This window comes from Stenella coeruleoalba, assembly GCF_951394435.1.
Source record: "Stenella coeruleoalba genome assembly, chromosome: 14".
Taxonomy (NCBI): domain Eukaryota; kingdom Metazoa; phylum Chordata; class Mammalia; order Artiodactyla; family Delphinidae; genus Stenella; species Stenella coeruleoalba.
In genome coordinates, this window is record NC_137160.1 from 25,272,718 (window position 1) to 25,286,655 (window position 13,938).

The following is a 13,938-nucleotide window of genomic DNA, read 5'->3' on the forward strand; positions in this document are numbered from 1 at the left end:
TTACTTCCAAGTAGGCTAGTCCATGACTCTAGGACGGAGGTCAGCAAACTATAGTCCCCAGGCCAAATCTGAACCATTGCCTGTTTTGTAAATAAAGTTTTATTTGAACACTGCCAGGGCCATTCATTTATGTGGTGTCTGTGGCTGCTTTTGTGCTACTGCGGCAGGGTTAAGTAGTTGCCAGAGAGATCAGGTTGCCCACAAAGTCTAAAATATTTGCTATGGGGGGCCCTTTACAGGAGAAGTCTGCGGACCCCAGTTTCAGGAGAACAAAATGACGCATCGGGATCTGGCTGGTAGCAGGGCCCCTCCCTCTGGACTCGGGGACACAGTGAGGAAGGCGTTGTCACTGAGCCTCCCAGGGCTGAAAACCAGGCCCTGGCCATGCCCAATCTGCTCTGTGGGGACAGACAGCCTGGCTGAGGGGCCACGGGTCTCACGCGGGTCCTTTTAGTTCCTGGTTTAGGACTGCAGTGCTGGCGTCTCCTAGCAGAGATTGGGAGGGACTGGCCGTCTTACAGCAACTCTGTTGTCTCTCTCTGAAAAAAAATTGTAAGCAGTTTTCCTGAGATATAATTCACATACCACCCATTTAAAGTGTACAACTCAATCCATTGTCTTTTATCCGCCTTGTCCTGTGATTTTTTTTCTCCCCATTTCCTGAAGCTACACCTGTATGAACTTGTTCTCTGTAAAGATTTCAGTGAATTCATTCTCACTCAGGTGTAAGTGAGTGATGACAGTGTGATCACCTAGAATCTCTGGGTGCCCAGTCCCATGCAGTATTCTTCTGTCTCAGGTAGGTTTTCTAGAAGTAGAGGCTGAGATGGAGTGTGAGGGCAGAGGAAGATGCCCAGTGATGCAGTTCCAACAAAGCCTTGGCCAGCCTAGCTGCGAAGTGATTACTGTCCATCGGGGTGTCCTGCAGCGGGCCTGGAGGTCCAGCCTTTGTACCCTTGCTTCTCCCCATCACCACACGTGAACCCCAGTGGAGGAGGCTCCCTGCAGCCGAGGCCAAACCTGAAGAGCCGATGCTGGAGGCTGACCACTGACCATTGACCACATTCCCCACAGCTGGGCAGCAATCCTTCCTCAAAGGGGCTCTAGGGGCCACATCTCCACATGCACCCCACTCTTTCACAGAATCCCATCACCCAGTGGCCAGCTAGCTCCTGCCTCTACTCTCCCAGGACCAGGATGCTCCCTTCCTGCTGAGGCGGCCCACCTGCCTTTCACAGGGCTCTAGGCTTCCCTCTGCTGAGCCCAAACCGAAAACAGGTGAGTGCTGGTCTGGGTTCTGACCTCTGAAGCCACATGAATCAATGTCCGTGACAGCAGGGAGCCTCCCCCAACCCTGCCCCCACTCTGATCTCTCCATCCATTCTGCATGAGACGCATGTCCACCATCTCTGTCCAGACTAATCTGGCCAATTAGTCCAAGTCCCTTGGAGGGATGGTTCCAGCTCTAAATGCAGCGCTTCCGGAGGACCTGCCAGGGTGCTCGGACCCGCAGCAGCATGTCCTTCGTGTTCCGGAGGACAGAGTCAAATCAGAGTGTTGGCTTGATGGAAGTTTATCAAAATCCTGAGCTGTTCTCACCAGCTACTGCTAATCCGCACAGCCCCAGACTGTCCTGCTGGAACTGGCTTCCCAGATCCAAGAAGAGAATCTCAGCCTTGTCTCAGTTTGGTTCAACTTTTAGACCATTCCCAAGGGAATATGCGTTTTTACAGAAAAGGACAAATATCTGATGAGGGATTTCTAGTTGATGAATTTCTAAAAATTCATCAAAATATGAATTTTTAGCCCTGGAAGTTCTGGTGTCGCTGAAAACACCTATAGATTGGTGCTTCAGCTCAAACAACTTTAGCATGAAACCCCTTCCTGGACGGTCTCTTTATTTTAAGATATAGGGAAGGTAGTTTCTATCCCAACTCAGTAATAATACGGAAACGAATGTAAAATTTACATGAATTTATAAGGGAAATTAGAGCATTCAAAGTCATTTCACACCTCCTTTGGGCAGCTTTAGGTCCTATCCAGGCCTCTCTGGAGTAGGGCACACAGTCACTCTCTAGGTAGGGGTATTTGATGTAGATAATTGTGTTGTTCAGCCCGGTAAAGATGGCCACACATGGCCAAGACGCAGACGAGAAAACCAATCAAAAATAACCAAATCGACACCCTATCTGCTATTCTAGCCCACTGGATTTTCAGAGCATGAGTGTCCTTCAGAGATGAGCTAGCTGATTCCTTTGTTTTATAGGTACAAACACTGAGACTCAGGAAGGGAAATCACTTGCTCAAGGGCACATATGGAACCAGATTTCTGGTGCCCTGATTCTGAGTCTCACTCATGGCATTTAATACGGGTGGTGCCAGGGAGGTGCCACTTGGAGGCAGGGGGCTGTGAGGTTGGAACGTGAGGGTGTGGAGGAGCTTCTCAGATTCTGTTCCTGGTGATCAGAGTTATAGATGCAATCCTGCAGCCGACTGGCAGGAACTACCGAGGGCCATACGCGTAATCTCTCCACCTGTGAGATGGTCCTTTTCATTTATCCAGCTTGGGTTACAGGCTCTTCTTTTGGTTGAATGCTCATGTTTATTAGACAGTGTTAACAGTGTCAGTTGTGTCTGATACTGTGTTACGATGTCCAAAAGAATTTTAAAGTATCCCTGCATATAAGGAGCTTGCAGTCTAGCGGACCATGTCATACACACATGACACACACGTGAACACTAATGGTGTGATGCAGAAAAAAATCTCCCTGTGGGTAGCCTCAGCCTGGGTGGCTGATCAGGGGTTCACCCCAGATCCATTCTCTGTGTGTGAAGCTAACATCAGAGCCACCTTCCATGACCTGAAGAGGAAGCTACGTTTCTTTGCCAACAGTCATTTCAGATGGTTGATCCCCTCCCCCCATCAATTCTTATGGAAAACAAGACAGATTTTCCCCCAAGTCCCAAAAGACTGCCTTCTTTGATCCTGCCCCTGGGGCTGTGCTCATGACCCTGTCATTCGGCAAAGAGTGGGAAACAAGTGGGACTGGGGTTTCCAAAATGTAAGGCATAGTCCTTGCCCTTGAGAAGCAGCTAGTGATCCAGTTGAGGGAAGACTAACTTGAATTTGAGAACAGTAAAGAATGAGGGTGTGGTTCTGACTGTGACTGGGGGAACAGTTCTTAGATGGGAAGGATTATGGGGACTGAGTAATTAGAAAAACCTTCTAGGGTGGGGTCACTTGTGCTAGGTCCTAGGGCACCAGTACGAGAATACCATGCTTGGAGCTTGGGGTACAGGTTTAAATTGGGGGCCACCCAAATTAATTTTGCAAAGGGACCCAGTTCCTTTGCCCTTAGAATTCCCCACCCATGGTGTCCGCAGTGCCTAACAATTGTGTGACACCCTAAAGTCAGGAAAAGTCTATCTACCCCATCAGTGTGCATTTTCTCAGATTGGCTCTGCTTTTTTTTTTTTTTTTTTTTGCGGTACGCGGGCCTCTCACTGTCGTGGCCTCTCCCGTTGCGGAGCACAGGCTCCGGACGCGCAGGCTCAGCGGCCATGGCTCACGGGCCCAGCCGCTCTGCGGCATGTGGGACCTTCCCGGACCGGGGCACGAACCCGTGTCCCCTGCATCAGCAGGCGGACTCTCAACCACTGCGCCACCAGGGAAGCCCTGGCCCTGCTTTTGCTGCCTTTCCTGGCTCTGTCCCCCCAGTTGTGAGTCTCTGTAGTTTCCTTCGGCCTCAGTTTCCCCACACACAGAATAGACAAGAGGTCTATTCCCCTGCTCCTTTCTAAGAAGGTTGGGAAGATACATGGCATAATAAGCCAGACCAATGTGGTACAAGCCCAGTGAAATATTATGCAGGAATACTTCATTTAAACTATTCTCACTCAGTCTGTGAAGCATTGCCACAAAAACTGCTGGAAGAGGAATTTCAGACAAGGATGGCAGCCTTTTTTTCCATTCATTCAACAAAAACAAACATTCTTGAGTTCAAAGAATGGAGGAAGGACAGCCACCCAGCAACTATGCAAGTGGGCTTCCTGGTCACCTTTCTTAAGTGTCCTCGGGCTGGAGCAGCCGGCATTGGACGTGGCGCTTGGAGATGTGGCACTGGGAGCCAGCTTGGCTGCTAGCACAGACCACAACCAAACCAGTAAATGCTTTTCCAGACGCTGCAAACCAGCCTTTCTGGGCTGGAGAGTGAGAGGCGAGCTGGACGAGGGCCTGCAGCCTCCAGGGCTCCAACCCGCCCCACGTCAGGAATCAGCTGAAGACTGATGTCCCCTTTTCCAAAGAGGAGGCCAGGACACTTCCAGGACGAGAGCCTGGGAGGAGCCCAGCTTTGGAGACCTTGGCAGGAGATCTGCCTTCTGCCCCTGGAGCGTGGTCCCAGAGTCTTGGCAGGAGGCCATGTTATGATTGGCATCCTCAATGGTGGAGGAGGAAGCCGACCATGGCTGGACATCCTGTGCCAGTTTGGACGACGGGCTGGGAGCGCCTTTCAGAGGAGTCCCGAACCCCGAACACATACAATCCCACTGCTTTCATTCGGCACAAAAGTCTTGGTTCTAAGTTCAGCGCCAGATGTGACTTTCAAAATGCACAAAAGGAACACAGGATTTCAACAAACAGAATCTTGCACAGCATTTGACTGTAATGGAGCAGTCATCGCCGGCCATCCTCCGTGGGTTTGAATTCGTTTAAGCCACCTTCCTGGTGGAGGGGTCCTGCTACAGAGAAACAAACCACTGAGTGTGAGCGTTTCTCCCTAGAGTTGGATTTGGAGAACTGCTGGGGCGGAGTACTCAGCACGATTATGCAGTGATTGGCATGTGTTTCTCTGAGGCTAGAGATGGGGGAGCAGGGTACATCGGTGGCAAGATCCCCGGGAGTCGGCACTTCTGGAATGGAGTCCTTTCTAGGCCACTAAACAGCATATGTCTTCAGGCAATCAACTCCCTCCTGGCTGGCAGATTCTCAGCTTCCTTCTAGCTCCAAGATTCTAAACAGGAGCGTTCCAAGTGCAAGTGAAGACTATATTTTTAATACGAGTAGAGGGTTGTCGGCAATCTCCAGTAAAGGTAAAAATTTTCGTGAGTCCGTGGACATTTGCTATCCTTTAAAAGCATTATCTATATAATAGATATATCGTTTATATAGATCTCTATAGATATAATCATTTAAAGACAGTTCTAGTTGGATCTGGATAGGTAGAAAGGACAGAAGTCCGCTCAAACTAGCTCAGGATAAAAGGAGGTTTATTGGACCCCATAAAACCTAGGGTCAGGGCAGGTCTTGCGGAGGCTGGAGCTGGGCACTGGAAAGTTACTAGGAATGGAGACTGTGTTCATTCATTCTCTTTCTTCCTCTACTATTAGCTTCCTCTGCTTACCCAGAGGCCTTGCTCCCTCATAAATACCACATGGCTTCAGCTTGTATGGTGCTGACCTCGCCCTCACTCTACTTTCCCTTGAAACCTCACCACTGATGGACGGGTCAAGTGTCCATCTTTGTTCTAACCAGCCTTGCGAGGAAGGAGAGTGACGTGGTGCCTGGATGGTGGACAGGAAAGGTTCTCTAGGAAGAGCTGGAATGGGGCAGGTGGGAAACCTATGCAGGACAGGAGCATCTTGACTGCTTGGCTCCCTCCACGGCAGCATCCTCTCTCTCTTTGGCTCCGGGGAATGCTCATCCTGTGGTTCTTCTCTCATTCTGGTGGTTGCTTTGACTGCTCCTTTGATGGTTTTCTCTTGCTGCCTGTCCCGTAGGTTTTGGTGTTCCCCAAGCTTCTGCCCTTCCTCATCTTCCCTTTGCTAGGTCCTCAGTGAAGGACCTAGTATGTGCCAGACACCGAGGATACTGAAGAGAACAAGACACAGTCCCCATCTTCCCAGGATTTACAGCTTAGTGAGGAGACAAACAAAAGCTACAGTCGGTTATGATAAGCTCTGTGATGGGATGGGAGAAGGGGTAATGGTAACGTATAACAAGGACTTAATTATATGTTTAGCATATAAGCATCCAGCAAGGGTGCTCCGAATCTGTTTTCAGCTCCAATTCTATCCTGAACTGCAGACCTTGTATTTGCCACTGCTTACTAGACATCTCCACCCACAATTCTGTAGCAGCCTTAGAGTTAAACATATCTACAATGGAAATGATTATATCCTACCTAGAGCTGTTGTAAATCCAGGATGACTTATTAGCTAGGTACCCAGGAGTCCATTGACTCTTCCTTTCTCTGATTACCAGAATCCAATCACTTTTTAGGCCTTAACAAGTCTCCCTTAGGGATGTCTGCCGGATGAGCCAAAGCCATGTGACATGGGATAGATGTCTCTATCCCCACCGCCACCATTTTTTATTCAAATACGTATCATCTCTTTTCCTCGCTCTCACAATGGCTTCCAATTTTTCCTTGGCTGGTTTCTCCCTCCCCTTGCTGCCTCTCCTTGCCCGTATCTGTCAACAAACCACACAGCACCCAGAGTGAAGTTTTGTTTGTGTTTATGTTTTCACCTAGCTCTCATTCAGCTTAAAAAAATCTTTTTTCCCCATTTTTCAAATATAATTTGAGACCATTGAACCTTTTAAAATATCTTATTAATTGTGCATGCAACAATACAGATATATTTAAAATGTTTTAAAGATCATTTTTTTACACTGAAGTGTAGTTGATTTACAATGTTGTGCTAGTTTCAGGTGTACAGCAAAGTGATTCAGTTACACATGTATATGTATTCTTTTTTTTCAGATTATTTTCCATTATAGGTTATTACAAGATACTGAGTTTAGTTCCTTGTGCTATACAGTAGGAAAAAGCTTGAATCTTAGTGTTTTGTTATTTGTCTCAGCTTCCTTGCCAAAAAATTACATTTTGTGTTAGTTTTTCCATTTATATAATCAAATATCCAACCCCATTTTTTTACAGTGTGTGTTTTCCCCGGTGTTTGTCACATTTTAGGGTCCCATCTGTGTATCAGTGTATCTCTGGACCCTCTATTTGGTTCTACTGGCGTATTCTTTCTTCTGTGCCAATACTACTCTTAACTTTTACGGTTTTCTGCAAAATCTTAACATCTGGTAAAGTAAGTCCCCTGCCAGTTTGTTATTCAATTGCCTCGGCTATTCTTAGATCTTCCTGTGTGTGTGTGTGTGTGTGTGTGTGTGTGTGTGTGTGTGTGCGTGCACATGTGTGTGTGTGTGTGTGTGTGTGTATATAGTATGAATGTTTCCTGGATTTTGACACAAGTTATGCTAAATAAGCATAAACAGTTTGGAAGACTGAGCATATATGACAGAGCTGTGACATTTCAAAATATCAACCAGATTATAAATACTGACCTGCACAATTGTTCCTGTGCCTCATTAGCTATGAAATACCTTTTCCTTGTATGGCATTTTGCAATTTTTTGAACGTAATGGGGTGGTAAGAGCCAGTATTATTTCCATTTTACTTTAAAAAATTTTATTTTTAAAGTTTATATTTTTATCAAAGTTATACATAGGCACAGTAAATTATTTTACAAGCTTTGCTATGAAAAGTAGCTGTCCCTTATGCTTTCCCCCGACATCTCCCTCCCTGGGAGCTGTCATTCTCAACTCTGATGATTTTGGTATTTATTTCTAAACTTGTATTGCTACCTCATAATTTTTTTCAGTTTTAATCACTAAGTTTTTTTTTTTTTTTTTTTTTAATCACTAAGTTTTAAATATCAGTCCACCGAGGATTTCTCTGCTCCAGCCACTTATATGCTCCCTGCCGCATCCCCTCAGTACGTCGGGTCATAATTTTGGTTAGATGGACGTTTGGGCTTCACATTAATCTGACTGTGTAAAACCATGTAGTGAACCACGACGACTTTCTTTCTCTACACAACTTTTTGTTTCTCTTATCTTGCTTCTTCGTTTGCTTGGCTTTCTATTTACGCGTATCTAATTCAATCACAAAATTCAATCAACAATTGTCTCATTCTCCCCTTCACTATCGTCAGAGGTTTAGTCAGCTTAATCTTCTGAGGAGTCTTTCCTGGAGATTTCTGATGTGCTCCAATGTGGGCTGGAAGACTCTACGTCTCGTGAACATCTGTCATTCTGGGCCTTTCCTTCGTCCCCAATCTCTCTTTCACCTTGGATCTCCTGGGTCCCATTTCTTCCTTGTTATTAGTTTATTTCTTGGTTCTGGGGGCATGTTCCTCCAGTAGCTTCCTGGGAAGGAGTGGATGTGAGGTAAGTACTGTGAGATGTCTGGAAATATCTTTATTCCTCCTTCCCAACTGATTGGCCACTAGGATGGTTATGAAATTCTAGATAGGAAGTACTTTGGCTTCAGAATTTGGAAGGTATTCACCATTATCTTCAAGCTTCCTGTAGTTCTGTCAAAAAGTGCAAAGCCTTACTGATCTTTATAAACTTGTAAATTTTTTTTCTTGGTAGACAATATGCTAAATTTCATAATGATGTTTCATCCATTGTGCTGGGTGCTTGGTAGGTCCTTTAAATCTGTGAACTCATGTCCTTCAACTCTGGGAGGTTTCCTTTTTTATTCTCTTCTCTGATTTTCCTCCCTTCCTTCCTCCCTCCCTTTCTTCCTTCCTTCCTCCCTCCCTATGACTCTTCTCCTCCATGTTTTCTGTTGTTTTTACTGGAGCTCCTATTGCTTATGTATCAAAGCTCCTGGACTAGTCCTCTAATTTCTTTCTCTTTCCCATTTTCCATCCCTTTTTCTTTGTCCTCTTTCCTGAACTTTGCTTTCTATTCTTCTATTGATTTCTTCATTTCTACTATGATGTTTTTAATTCTCAGCAGCACTGATTTTTGTTCTCTGTTCTTTTTCCTAATAAGCTCTCCTTTTTCTTTGGCTGCAATATCTTCTCACATCACTAAGGATATTAATTGTAACTTTTTTTTGAGTTTTCTTCCCCTCGAATCAACTTTGCTTCTTCTAAATTGTTTTTCCCCACTTGTTCATCTGGGCCTCTGTCTTTCATGCTGGTGGCTTTCCTCACATGTCTGGAGATCTTTGTTTGTGTTCTTATGCGGACAAAAAGCTGATCGGAAGCTCTGGGTATGTGAAGTTAGATTATCCTGAGATGATCAGCCTAGATCATCTCTTGTAGATTTTCAATATCAGTAAGTTTCTTCTTCTTGGGCTGATTAAGTTTTTTCCTGTCACAAGGGCGAATGGCTGGCCTCCAGGGTTCTTGGAGGTGAGGCTCAGAAGAGAGCTATGAAGCTCAGTGGACACATACTCACTAATATTCCAGCTTTTACTAGGAAACTCTGCCCTCAGCTCTGCACAATCAGGGGAACCGCGTCCTGTTTGATCTTCTCTAGAGAATAAACTTCGAGTCTCCTTCCATGATAGGTAGGCAGTGTCTGGCTGTGCAGAGTTGGGAGGGAGTCTGGGAACCTGGGTCTTAACACAGACTTTCAACTGTTTCTTTTAGCTCCATTTTCACCTTTATTTCCAGAGATAACTGGTTCCACTCTTCCCTGGACTTCCGGAGAGTTCTATCATCCTGTCATATTGCCTCTTGTTTTTCTGCACTGTTGGCCTAGAACTCAGTTTTCTGGGGATCTACTGAATGGCTAAGTTACTTACCACTCTTTCATCTGCTTCTTAGCTTCCATAATTTTTTTTCTGTTCTGTTCTCTCATTCTTTGTTTTCACTTTACTGTCATTTGAGATAGAGTGGGATTTTGTGTGAAACATTTGTTCAGTCCACTGTCTTTACCTTTAATCCTCTTTCACCCACCCTGATTTTTCTTTCATACGGTTCCCATCTTACATGCTATACTATTCGGTGCCTTCTTAATCATCTTCTATCTTATTCTTTCACTCTTTGCTATACATTTTAGGATCACGTCATCAAGCTACACACAACAACAACAACAAAATGAACAATAACCTTGAAAAAAATAGAAAAAAGAAAAATAACCTTGGAATTTTTATGGCAATTAAAAATTTATAGATTACTTTGGGCAGAATTGAAATTTTTCTACAATTCTAAACCTTCCCATTTATATGAATAAGGTACACTGTTCCATTTATTCAACTCATCTTTTATGTTGGGTAGCAATTTGTGTGGCTAGTTGCTTGTAAGAGGAGTCACTGTACCTGCTCCCATCTTAGGATCCACAACCCTTTGCGGGGTGATTTTGCCAGTCCTTTATGCCTTGAATCTGGGCTGGCCTTAAGTCCTGCTTTTATCAGAGAAATATGGTAGAAAAGCTGTTTTATGTCCTCTGTGCCTGGACCTCACTCAAGATGCCTTGCAGTTTCTGCTGTTGCCCTCTTGGAACTCTTCCACTGCCATGTGGCTGCAGAAAGGTGGCCTAGACAACACTGGTTCCAACCACCAGACACTTGAGTGAGGCCATCTTATATCATGTAGCCGCTGAGACACCAGCTGACAGCAGCTGCATGAGTGACCCCAGGTGAGACCAGCAAAGAAACTGCCCCAGCTAAGCCTAGACCAGATTGCAGACCTCTAGAATCAAGAGCAAATAAAATGTTGCTGTTTTAGGCTTCTGAGTTTTAGGGTGGCTTGTTCCACAGTGATAGGTAACTGCTGAGATTTGTAAATTTCTTTGTGAAGAACTTACACGTTTTTCTTCTGTCAAATTTAGTCTTATGTTCCTCCTAAATTTTATTGCTCTAATGAATGAGCTGTTTTTTTCACTACATTTTCTAATTGTCTATTACTGATTTATAGAAATGCATTAATTTTTATGTTGTTCTTGTGTGAAAGTTTCCTGAACTTCCTTATTCTAATAATAAGAACGTCTACGTGTCCTGTTAATAAAGTTCTCTACAGTATCTATTGTGCCGAGATTTCAGTTTCTTTATCACGAATGACTGTTGAAGTATATTTAATGTTTATTGAATGGTTTTTTGGCATTGACATGATCATGTCAATTTTCTCCTGTAATTAATTAATATGGTATAATACATTAAAAGATTTTCTGATCTTTTAAACCATCCTTACATTCCTGAGTTAAATCTTACTTGATTATGATATATATATTTTTATACACTGATATATTCAATTTGTTAATTAATTAATTTAGGACAATTGTATCCAAGTTCATATGTGAATCTGATGTTTAGTTTTCATGACCTGTACTATCTTTGCTTTTGCAATACGGGTCATATTCACCTCATATGATGGGTTAGTTGGTTTTCTTTTTCTATGCTCTGAGTTTGTATTCAGAAGGAATTATCTATTCCTCCAAGTTTTGATAAAATATATGTAGAATTATCTGGGCTTATCATTGCCTCTTCTTCCTCTCCTTCTCCTTTTTAATTTGGAAATAATTTTAGACTAATGGAAAAAATTGTAAAATAAGACAGAGAGTTCTGATATATTTTTCACCCAAGCTGAACCAGACTTTTTTTTTTTTTCATGGAACACTAGAGTCCCATGTCACTGCCTACAGGAGGAAGGGTCCAGCCAGTTCCTTTAAGGACCTTATTCTCTCCATCCTCAGTGTCTTTAGATCCTCCTGACCCCACTCAACTCTTGCGGAGACTTTCACTCCGTGGCTTCCTATAAACAAGGTGCAGGTAACTGGTAAAAAGCCCAGCACATTCCTGAGTGTTCATGGAGCACCTTGTACGGTCCCGACATGGTGGGGCTCTGAGTGGATTGCAAAGAGGGTCAGACACAGTCTCCAACTTCGTGGAAACTGTCTTCTCATTGGGAGGCAGATCTGGGCTCAGATCATGATAATACAAGGTGGAGTTCAAACTGAGTTACCTGGGAGGAGATAATTAGTGTTAATTTGAGAAGGGGTGACAGTTAGAACAGCAAGTGTGGGACAGATGGATCTTGGAGCAGAGGGATGTTGGTGGGAGATGGGGAGCCATGGGGCAAGGGAGTAGGGGAAGGCTCAGGTCACGGCTTCACTGCAGGGCAGGCAGGTGGACTCCCAGATGGAGAATGGGACACGTCAGAGGACAGATGCCAGGGTGGGATGTACGTGCATGCGTGGTGTGTGTGTGTGTGTGTGTGTGTGCATGTGTGTGTGTGTATTTGGGGGCGGGGGGGAGGTATGGAGAATATGATGAAATGGAGGGAGTGACAACAGAGAAAACAAACTTTCCTCCTGCACAGTTTTGCCCAGGGCCAGCCCCAGGCCTTTGAGCCATCTAGCAGGACCCGCAATTTCACTCACATGAAATTGTCGACATTCCTTTCCCCTCCTCTGCTCCCTCACTGCCACCCATGGGTGTGTGCATGATGGCACAGTGCAACTGATAAAATTAGTACATTCCCACTGACCCCACCCTGCACTGCCTTCCTGGTGGCCCTGTGATTTCACGGATGATGTGTTTGGCAGGCTCCTAGTGGCCCACACACTGCTGAGAGATGTCAGGCCTGAGGGCTGGAAACCCACAAGGGGTGTTGGTACCTCCCTCTCCCTCCCCAACTCAAGTCATCCCAACAGGCATTTTACTGAGCACCGAGTGTCTGAGAGGTCCCAGCCAGGTGCTGGCAGGCGACACCGGAGAAGAGGGTTTGGATAGAAGGATGACCAAGATCTGACCCCCATCCTCAGTGTTTTCCTGACCTTTCTTCTCCTCCAGGAGTCACGTGTGTTGTCTGTGTAGGGCGCTTTCCAGTTTGCAAAGCACTTCTCTTTTGAACGTCACAGTGCCTCCTTTAAGGAGTCAGGGAAGGTTTTATAGATTCCTTGATGAGGAAACCAAGCAGTACACTCGAGATTATGTTGCTGGTAAGCAAGAGGCTCGGGAAAGAACTCTGGATCTTCTAGTTCAAAAAGAAGGGTAACTATGTCTCAGAAAAGAGGAAATGTTCAGATCCCAGCCCGAAAGGCGGTCCATGACCCAGCATACCAATCCTTTAGAAAACTGCGTGTACTTCCCTCATCTCATACTTGGCTTTGGGTATTTCTTAAAGAAAGGAATTGAAAAGGTTGATAAACGAGAGACAATAAATAAGGGGCTGTGAGCACTAGGAAAATAGCCATGTGCCTGCCTCTCTCTCCCTCTGACTTTGTATCTCTCAGAGTACTTCCACACTGACTATTTCATGTGAGTCCTACATGCGATGTAACAGCTATCATTTGTTGAGCTCTTACTCTATGGCAGTCACTGTTCTGCACACCTCACGCATATTAATTCAGTTCATCCTCAACCTATGAAGTAGGCATTTTATTATCCCTGTTCTACAGTTGAGGGAACAGAGATGTTGAGCCATGTGCTCAAGGTCACACAGCTTGCAAGTCAGGGAGTCAGAATTTGAAACCCAGGTGGTCTGCCTGCAGGGCTCATTCCTGCAACTCGGGAGTAATTGGCCAGAGAGGGAGTGTGGAGGTGAAGGGACTTGCTCAAGGCCCCACAGTTATTTGGCTTCACCTGGTCTTTGTGTGCAAGCTCCTTCTTTGTCCTTCCCACCATGCCATGGCCAGAAAGAGAGAGTTTAATGTATCTACAGCAGACAGGTTCTGTTCCACCTTCACTCAGTGGGGCAGGGGCCTGGCAGGGAAGCATCATGGGGGCCAATGCAGAGGTGAGTGTAGGAAGAGAGAGGGAAAGCAAATGGGGCAGGTGGGATAAGACTGCTGCTGCTATAGAGGATTCTTGACCCTGCTAACACTGCTGGGCATGAATGGAAACTTCCAGGGGGCCATCAGACTCAGAAAACTAGCATTCCACCTGTTCTTACTGCTGGTTATTGGGTTATTGCTGGTGAGTAGCTCTGTCTGGAGAACTTATGCTGCAGCTTCACGCAAACCCCAGAATCGAGCAAATTAACCAACATACTTGTGCAAGAGGAATAGGATTTCTTCCTGAATAAATTCTAAATTTATAGAAAATCCTTCCAAAAAAGACCTTCTACTACTTTTAAATTAGTTAATTCTATTCAAAAGATGGAGAGACAGGAGGAAGAGAGGAAGGG